We start from the raw sequence: 10,546 nt of genomic DNA, 5'->3' as shown, positions 1-10,546 counted from the left end.
ATCTCTACAACTCTGCAGTTCTTCTGTCCATCGGCTCATTGTTTTGGCTTTATGGACAGAAATATTTTCTGCTTTCATTCATTCTCACTGCTAGTTTCAAGTAGCAGCTCTAGCAACTGTTTGCAAGTAGGCTCTGGTAAATCCACTGCAAACCACCTGCTTACTATTTAATGAGAGACCCCTGGCGAGCTGGTGGAGGACAAAAACGGAGCTAAAAGTAGAATTTTTATAGATATTTCTATTAGCTGGGCGGAAATAGCCTACCTTAAATTGGATGTTGTTTACTACATCATAAGAAGTTTAGGGTATTTCCGAGGAAAGCGAGACTATAGTTTAAATACATGAAAATAAAATAAATAAATAAAAATGTTAACCAAACACAAACTGAATAAATCAAATAGTAAAATATTGTAGTAGAAACGAAAATTTTGAAATGTGCTGAAATGTATTTCATCATTCATACATTTAAATTCAGCTGAGGTGGGCTGAATTTTTAAGCAGGTGACTCTTTTCCGTTTTTATACACGGAACGTGAATGCAGCACAAAACTGCCCGAGTACGAGAGGGAGAGAGAGAGCAGATGAGCCCCAATGATCAGAAGCCGGGTCTTCTTTCAAACACACACACCTCGCTCTACATCCTCATACACAAATGCCAGCACACTCACACAAACGCGATCCAGTAACCACAGCTCCATCAGTCCGACCCGCTCGCCGCTGCTGGTGGCTGCCTTCGCCGACACGCAGAGCTGGATGCCCGCTGTGGCAGGAGCTCCTGCTGGCTCTGTAGCACAAAGCAGAGGTGAGGGGGAATCCGGGGACTCCATTTGGGAGGTGAGAGATAATTCCGCGGCATTGCTGGGAGGAGCAGAGAACGGTGAGGGAAGGTGAGTGAATGCACTTCGGTCCAGCTGCTGCTGCTGCTGCTGCGGGAAGAGGAGGAGGAAGAAGAAGCCCAGCGTCTGGAGAGGCTGGAGGACCAACACTGTAACATCAACCTGCACAGACTCGGAGGAGACGGCCAGCGGAGACCAGGGTACCTCCAGGCTCAGATGTGGAGGGAGAGCCGGTCAACTTGTATTCCTGGGTGAGTCAAGTGCCCATCTTTTCTTGCAATCAAACAAACACTTTTCCACACTCCTCTGTGATCCATTAATGTGCCACGAAACGAGACAGTGCACATGGCGTTTATCATTTGTGTCCCTCTTCTTTGCTGCATGTGTCTTTCACCCGTTCTCCCAGTTTGCTATATTCAACTCTGACCTTAACAGGCAACCTGATGAGCCCCAGGCTGCACCTGTAATCATCCACACAGCCCCTCCCCTCAGACACTTCTCACTCTCCTATGGTGCATTCCCGGCTGATTGATTTGCTCTCTAACTCAGTTGGACATCAGGTCTCATTATCTCGTGCTTTTCTATTGTCAACCTCGGGATGGTGTGCTAGTGCAACCATGCAAGCAGAGCCACTGTGTGTGTGTGTGTCATTGGTTACCATTTCTCAATTAGGTTTTGATGATCTAAACGAGGGAAGGGGGGAGACAGCCTTTGATCGATCCCTGCAGTTGTCTCAGTGTGAGAGGCTCAACGCCTGTCCTCCGCCTGGCATGTCTTATACCCTCTGTCGGTGTTTGCTCAGCCCTCTCCCAGCTCTGTTTTTACTGCGCCTCTGCTCCGTTCTTAGTGCAGTCTCTGGAAGCCGGATGATTATTTTAGGAAAACTGAATATAGTTTTGCTTTCATCTCTTTCCTCCTCAGGTCCAGCAGTGCTTGCATACATACTGTAACTGGCTGCTTTGTTGCTGAAACTGCACATTTGATGTGTTTGTGTTTTTAAGATAGTACAGGAGGGAATTGTAATTCCTGTGAGTTTGATGATCTGAGTATTTTGGGGGTCACTTCTTGACAAAGGAGGATAATGAGATGCAACAAAGGTCCCTGAAAGCCTGTCGGACTACCCTGTTTTTATACCGTGACATTCACATCTCTCAGCCACAGGCGCACATTTATTACATTGATTCAGTCAGTCTGAGACTGGCCCTTTCAACGATTTTTAACCGTGGTGTCACTGCGTGCTTGCCCCAGTTAATCGGTCACCGTTAAACCAATAAGAAGCGGGTAGAGAGCCGCAGAGTTGGTAATTTCACCAACATTCAAATGAAAATCATTTCAAACAACATGTTCCCACTTTTCGTGTGCTGTGACTGAAGAATTATGTTTGCTGTCCTGCAGTGGGGTGCATTAGCTTTTGTTCAGTCACTGGCTTATTCCGACCTGTTGAAGTGTCCTTGGACACTGGGTTCATGTTCGTCACTGGGTTCATACAGTAAGGGTCACATTGCAAATGCTTAATCTGCTTAAGGTACTGTAGGTGCAGTTCCTTTAACATCTTACATTCTTATAAATCCCAGGATTATTACTGGATTTATGCTGTGCATTTCGTGCCTCCATGTGTCATCTTATAGATCTCTGCTGAGAGCAGTTACTTTAAAAAAATCAAGAAAAAACAGCAACTAAAGTGAAGGCAATTATGAAACAGCTCTTAATGGTACCCGAGGTGCCACTTAGCCCCCTTATTTGACAGATTTATGTGTCAGTAATGAAATGTCTGCAAAGTTCCTCAGAGTGCGTTATTAAAGCAGGCCTGTTAGCGTTGTCCATTACTACGCCTACACTTACCTTCTCATTTTGAACCTTTCTGTTGCACATAAAGCTGTCATCCAAGCTCAACAGTCACACTGGCTCAGCTTAACAGTGTCTCATTGTTTTCAACTCCATGGTATTTATGAGGGCAATAAAACAGAGATGCATCCACTGTCAGCAAGATGAGGGCATCGCTGCTCTTACAGGGAGGAGAGTGCAGAGGGAGGAAAAGGGAGGAGGAGGCATGCGATGCGGGACTGAAAGGAGAGAGTGCTCCTGCGAGTGGCTGTCCGATACCTGCAGGCAGGCTGGCGTGTCATCTGTCTGCGTTAAGATGTCCAGCTGGAATGATCGTCAGCCTGCGTTCGCTGGCCGTCCTCCCACAGACTACTGTAATGCCATTACAGACATTCAGACGGGGCTGTAACCTTAATGCAGAGCTTAGAGAGCACGTGGGCGTTACAAGTCTTTTTAAAAATGCGATTTCTTCATTTCGCATTTGTTGTGACATTAGTGCCTGGTTGACCTGGTTACCTTAGAGCAGTAGTCCTTATTTTGCCAGATGGACCACAACAGCCCTGTCAGATCAGTCCAATTGCATCCTGGAACTGAGTGCAGTTGGGATAAAATTTGACCAAAAAGATGGACTATTGCTTTGCATTTTTGCAGCTTACTGGTTGAAGGGAATTTTATCAATTTATCTGTTACTATTAGCTAATTCTGTACTCTGTCAGATGGCTAATCCTTTATTTAACATGTTAAACCAAATATTCCAGCTGCCTATCACCACTTTTAGCTATTTAACTAATATTTATGGTAGGGATCTAATGATGTAGCTTGGAGATTAGACCTGCTAGTGCTCGCAGAGTACTGGCCAGAATTTAATGAAACTTACACGCAATGATCAAGGTCAAGGTCATTGTGCTTGTCACAAAAATCACTCCTCCTCTTAGGCTACGTCCACACTAGCCCGGATAGATTTGAAAATGGCATTTCCGTCTGAAAACACTTTGCGTCCACACTAGCATTTTCAGTCGTTTTCACAGAGTTGTGCGTCCACATTGAAACGGATGAAAACGCTTACGCTCCAGTCCTGCGCATGCGCAAAAGCGAGTGAGAATTAAAGAATTTGAAGAAAAGCTATTTGGAGCATGTACAGACAGATATTAATCTTTTTTAGGGCTGTCAAAATTGAGAGCAATCAAAACAACTGCTGTGTAATGCCCTCCGCTATCTTTGTTTAATTGGTCACATGACTGCATCACATGACTAAAATGCGTCATCGTTTTAGAAAGTTTGTGTTTTAGCGTGTCCACACTGCGACGGGACAGCTCCGTTTAGAAATGTATGCGTTTTCGAGAGCGTTTTCAAAACGCTTTGTTTTTCCTTGAGGAAAACGCCGTCTCAGTGTGGACGGGAGGCCAAAACGGAGAGAAAACAATGCGTTTTCAAGTGTGGACATAGCCTTAGAGTAATGCTGTAGCTCAGACGGTAGAGCAGGTCTTCTACTGATCGGAAGCATGGTGGTTCGATTCCTGGCTTCCTCTAGTCTGCATGCCAAATATCCTTGGGCACGATACTAACCCCAAATTGCTCTCCGATGCATCCATCGGAGTATGTGTGTGTGTGAATGTTAGTTAGAAAGCACTTAGGAAATGTGCTTGGGTGAATGCACAAGTTGTGAAAAGTGCTTTGAGTGTTCAGAAGAGTAGAAAAGCGCTATATAAGAACCAGTCCATTTACCATTTGCTTGTAGTTTCCTGTATGTGACTGTTTGCAATCCTCTTTGACTGTTTAGAGGATTTAAATTTTCATTAGTTCATAAAATACAGCCAACCAATGACTGCAAAGCCTACAACTTTCTTTCTGTACCTCACACATTATAATGACCTGTGAATTGTGATGGATCATGAGTCGGACGAGCTACTACATCAGTGACGTTCTGGTTTAATCATTTATTCATTACTTATAGAGGGTAAGATTTCCTTTATTCATCCCTGTAGGGAAGCTAGTTCTCCTCTTGTAACCCATCCTTATATTAGGAGTAGTTGCCAGCCGCCGAGCCTTGTTCGAGAGCACATGACAGAAGAAAAAGTCCAGCATGTTTTTTTGATGCTGGGGGAAACTGGAGCTCCTGGAGCTATGCATTATACTATTTCACTGTTTATATATTATATTCAGCTAACTATTTTAAGATTGCTCGAGCAGCTTGACAGTCTTTACGTAACCTTGGTTGCTGCAGAAACACCTGTGTCCCCTGGATGGCAATTACTGATCTCAATATATCACCTTATGAATGTGAACTGATCTTCAAATGGCATCTAGAATAATTTAGTGAAATTAGACTCTTGCGTGTGTGTGAGTGTGTGTGTGTGTACCTTTTTCCAGGGCTTAATCAAGGCCAAATGTGAGCGTTTTTATTCAAAATTATGCTCCCTGACCTGCGGAAAATAGGCTGAAGCTTTAGACGAATTAGTACAGCAGTGCAGTCATGAAGTGCCACACGCTGCAGTTTGTCATTGCAGGGCTGTTTATTTATGTGACTCTAATGGAGCCGCTAGTAACTACAGAGGCTTTCGTTCGATTCTTTTGAAAGCCACAGAATCAAAGCCAAAGAAATAAATCAACCCAGAACAATACAGATGCAATTTCTGTCACAGCCCACTCAGAAAATATATCTACCTTCAGTTTAAAACTACATTAGCTAATGTATTTTCTTTTTATTGCACAGCCTATTTATAATAGCTCAACTTCTTGTATTATCTGTGTACTTTTGAAATTTTGCTCATTTAAGCTGATGATGATTTTTCTAGAGTGACTTTGGAGGACACAGGCGAGATCCAGAGAGGAAGCGATGGCATGAGAGAAGTGGTTTTTGCTCTTTGGATGCTGCATATTTTATGTTTTCCGCGGCCTCTGGATGAAAGAATGTATGATGAGATGGTCTTAGTATTTACGTAAAAAATACGAGGAGTCAAATGAGTCTCATGAGTGTCTGAGTTTACACACTTAAGAGGAGTTCAGAGATCACGCTTTGTCTCTTGCTTCTTGCATGAAGTCAGTTTGTTTGCCCAGCGCTCCTTAGGATGAGAACGTTTGTGGCGATGAATGTTTGACACCAGGCCAGCTGGATCTAAAAATGAAATCATCTATAAAACAACACAGAACAGAGAGATCAACTATTTAAACCTCTAATGTGTCTGAGCTGATACTTGAACGTGTGTGTCAGAGAGCAAAGAGTCTCCATCACTGAGCTGTGCTAGGGCTTGAAGAGGGTTTCTGGGGAGCTTATATACTTGTCAGACTCTTCGCCTCATTTCATTTTATGTATTTCTGCTGCTGCTGGCAGCTTAAAGTACGGCCATAAAACAAAATTTCTCAATATGGATCGACAATCATGGCTGAGATTGCTGGAGAAAATGGAGTTTGGGGCTCCTGCTCGGTATCTCGTCAGAGATGTTATCCTTAATAGCGTAAGAAATTATTTAAACAGGACTCTGAGGACTACATATGGCAGTTTCTCGAAAATAATCTCCTTAAATCAAGAATAATCCATCTGTCCAATCAAAAATAATACATGATCTATCACTAGCAAGTCTTGAATAATAAAACTAATAAGTGACACAGATAACTATTTATTCAAGTTTTCAATTAGGTTTTAAATTGTATGCCAACTTCGATCTGCTATTAAAAACTTAAAACATGGGCTCACTGCTGTGCCAGCTTTGGGCAGTCTGGTATGAAAACTGTCCTTTTACATCTGAGATATAGATTCTGCATTTGACATCACTTGTTATGAATTATCAGATGAAATGCATGCAAAAGGAAACAACTAACCAGAGTAAATGGTATTTATACTGTAATATTGGTTACTTGTCCTCTCTCACTAATCAACCACCACCACAACACTTTATTCTCAGTCATAACATTGTAGTTACATTTAATGTGCAATGCTGTGAGCAAGTATTTACCTCCTTACAGTGCTGAACCTTCACAGGAGTGACCAGCCTACCAAAATTCACCCAGGAGGTCACAGAAGAACCAGAACAATATCTGATGACCTGCAGGCCTCGTCTGGCTCTGTTAAGGTCAGAGGTCATGACTCAACCATAATAAAGGGACTGGGCAAAAATGGCCTCCACGGGAGAGTCCAAGGAGAACACCGCATCTGCCAACAAACATCTGGATGACCTCAGAGACTCCTGGGAAAATCTTCTGACTGATGAGACAAAAGCTGAACTTTCTGGAAGGTTTGAGTCCTGTTACATCTGCATCAGACTAACAGCGTTTCATAAAGAGAACATCCCAGCAGCAGGTGGACACAGTGGTGGTAGTGTGATGATCTGGGCTGCTCTGCTGCACCAGGACGACTCGCTGTAACTGAGGGAGCCATGAATTCTGCTCCATACCAAAAAACCCCTGAAGGAGGATGTCCGCCCATTACTTCATGTCCTGAAGCTGAAGGGCACTCAACAGTGACAAGTCCACCTCTGATTGGCTCAAACAACGAATGAATGTTTTGGAGAATCCGAGTCAAAGTCTGGACTTAAATCAGACTGAGCTGCTTCCGCGTGACCTTAAAGACGTTCACGCTGGAAAACCCTCCAACGTGTCTGAATTAAAGCATTTCTGAAGGTATCACAAACATTGCAGTTCTTGCCGCCAAGGGTGGAATAGCCAGTTATCAGGTTCAGGGGGTAACTACTTTGTACACAGTGCAACGGTAGGCTTGGATAGATTATTCCATAATAAATACATCTTTTTGAAACTTCATTATGTATTTACCTGTGTTACCGTTATGTAATATTAAAATTTGATGATAACCTGAACAATGCCAGGGTGACAAGTAGGCAAAAAAAGTAAGAAATCAAGAAGGGGGAAAATACTTTTTGCGGCACTGTAATTCAGTAGCATGGAAACACTCATCTGTGAAGGGCACCCGGTTGTTTTCATCTCACTGCAGAATCCTAAAGCACTATTTGTCTCCTTTGTTCAGGACGTGTTGAGAAACGTTTTGATTCTTCAAATGGAAAAGTACCCAGACTATAAGAGATGTTAACTCTCTGAATACAGCTTGTTTTAAAAGCTGCCTTTTATCTATTTTACCCGTAACTCTCACATCATAAATTCACATTTAGCCCAAAGTAGAGTTCATGTTTTCAAAAGTATTTCAGAGTGTTTTTCTAAACACATCAATGGAAAATAACTTGCAGATAAAAATGTAAATTTACCTTTTCTACTTTGTATAAAGCGACTGATAGATTCCAGAAATATTATTACTTCATGCTTCGAGGGGCATCAGTCTTTCCAGCTCTGTTATTAAACTGCATTTGCAGCAGCTGAGCCAGGCGGTCGCGGCTTACTGTATCTGGGACCACTGCGTCAAGCCAGCTGTGTCCTATGGGCTGACTCAAGTTACACACATCTTTCATACCACAGACCCCGCGCATGAGATCGCTTCATAATCAGCTCTCTTAAATTATGTAACTACGAGCAAGATTAGATTAACGCGTGAGTGTTTGCAGTCGCGACGTTTTCCCATTTTTCTTGCCCTCACATGCTTTAAAACATATCACGATTAAACTGCAATACCTAATGAAACGTCCGCAGCTTTATCTTCAAGCACACCTGCACGCCCTCATCCAGTCAACATCATCCACTAATTAATATTTAAGTGCTTAATCAAATATACCTTTTTTCCCCCCTTTATAGTGTTCCCTCAGTCCAGATACGTTTGATGACTTTGGCTCTAATGAGACCTTCATGTGTAGTGGTCAGAGTAGAGTATCAAGAAGGGATTAATTAATCAGTCTTCAAATGGGTCCTGATGTTCACTATAGTTAAGAGTGTGTTCGATCCAGCTGATCTCTGAAAACACAACACAAGAAGTGGCAATGCACATTAATTAACACGAGTGCTTTGGTACATCACGAAAGATTTGGCTACAAATGCTTATTTTCATCTACAATCCCTGGCAGGTTGATGGGACATAAACATCCATGCATCCATGTTCAGTTCAGTTGTATGTATATAGCACCAAATCACAACAACAGTCATCTCGAGGTGCTTTATATTGTAAGGTAAAGACCCTGCAATAATAATGTTAATGTTAATAATAACGTTCATACCTGTTTATTCAACTCAGGGCTGCTAATTGGATATATTAATATATCCCAGCCGACTGCGAGGGAGCTATAAAGAAAGTACCAAAGAGCTAAATCGAGAAATATAAAAACAAATAAGATATAAAAGCTGAGAGGATCAGGAATGGTAAAACTGTGGTATAACCATGTGGCAGTTAACAATACATTGAATGAAGGACATAAGCACAATTACTAAAGCAAAGACAAATTATCATCGAGTCACATGGATGTTGGTTTTTGGATAGTATTTCAAGACTGAGTGTCCTTTCTGTAAGCAGTATTTACAATTCTCTGTAGAAAATGATAAACGGTTCTTTTCTTCTCGAGCACTCAAAGCTCTTTATACAACATGGCTCATTCACAGAAGCACTTTCTTTCTGCGTCCAAGTGATTCCTGTCTAACAGTCACACTCCGATAAGCAACTCTGGATTCCGCATCTTCCCCAAGGATACTTTGGCATGCAGACTGGAGCGTCCAGGGATCGAACCACCAACCTCATAATTAGTAGATGACCTACACTACCGCCTCTCCTGAGCCACAGCCACCTACTTAAATACTTAGATGTGTTTTATCTGCACGTTTGGCAGCATTTTTCCCCGTTTAATGTATTATATTTTGTTGAAATTTTAAAGTGATGATGATCGTTCTTATGTAACGAGCCTTTTTGCAGATTTTGATGGGGTCCGACGTTGTTGTTTCCAGCTGGTGAGCCCACAGTGCATATCGTAGCGTAAAATTGTTCCAGATGTGTATAAAGTTTTCCAAGCTGAACTGGATTCAGTTGACATCTTGTGTTTTTCACAGAAGCTATGAATCTGTTATCATGTCTAAGTGATTGCATCACTGCAATAGATGGTTTTCTCTCTGCTACTTCAACATCTTGGCCCGGATCAGCTAATTTTGCATTTATATCAAGATCAGTCGTGCAGAATATGAATACTCCGGCGCATCGCTTCCATGTCTACTTTTGTCTGTGGAGCTCTTTTAGGTATTGTCTGTTTCTCTTACTCATCCTCATTAAATAATTGTTCTTTGAACCTACTAAAGCTATTTTAAATATCCGACTGAACCGTCTGTATGTATGAAGATTAAACACTCACGTCTCTTTGCATCTTCAGCTCACTCCACGACCTCCAACTCTCCTCTCTGTCTGCGCCGCGGATCACGCTGACAGAACTAAAGCTGACTTTTATCTCCTTTTCAGCTGTTGAACATAAATCAGATAATCAGTTGATCAAATCATTTTCCTGAAGTGGAGATCAGTGGAACAGGGAGATGAGATTGAACTGCGCCGTCAGGCTGCTCTTTCCTTTTATCCTCGCTTCACTTGCCTTATGTGTTGCGTCTTTTGTAGTATATGTTTGAAACAAGAAATGGGAGCATTTGAACTGTAATTTAAACCTTGTTTATGCATGATTTCAAATCAGTGAACTTCACTTTCGGAATTGAATAACTGTTCATTCATGTGCTCATGGGATGATCCCGTTTCCCGAGCTGATGAATCCTTCCTTCCAATGTGGAAACATTTTATTGTCCAGTTTTTGTTTAAACAGTGACTCGGAAATATGTTTAATGTTTCATTTCAGGTTTTAGTTTTCAATTTTAACACCTCCCGAGGACCACATACGTTTTTCTATTATGGCTTTATACGTAAAACCTTAGAACTGAGAGAGGGTGTGCTTTCTTTTTACTTGATTCTACTTCTGGTCTGGGAACAATGAGTCTCCAGCAGTTTGCAGGCTTTGTGACAGCAAATTGGAC

At 42.1% G+C, this 10,546-nt stretch overlaps 1 protein-coding gene across 1 annotated transcript in view; it reads left to right on the top strand.

Annotated features, from left to right (window-relative positions):
- Window positions 1–524: 524 nt before the first annotated feature.
- lingo3a (leucine rich repeat and Ig domain containing 3a) overlaps window positions 525–10,546 on the top strand; it is a 32,571-nt gene continuing 22,549 nt past the window's right edge. The window contains exon 1 of the mRNA XM_031726780.2: window positions 525–1,086. The gene's annotated coding sequence lies outside the window, so the exon portion shown is untranslated. The remainder of the gene's footprint in view (window positions 1,087–10,546) is intronic.

This window comes from Oreochromis aureus, linkage group 23 (assembly GCF_013358895.1).
Source record: "Oreochromis aureus strain Israel breed Guangdong linkage group 23, ZZ_aureus, whole genome shotgun sequence".
Classification (NCBI taxonomy): domain Eukaryota; kingdom Metazoa; phylum Chordata; class Actinopteri; order Cichliformes; family Cichlidae; genus Oreochromis; species Oreochromis aureus.
Note: the sequence above shows the minus strand (reverse complement) of the source record. Positions and strands in the feature narration are given on the sequence as shown.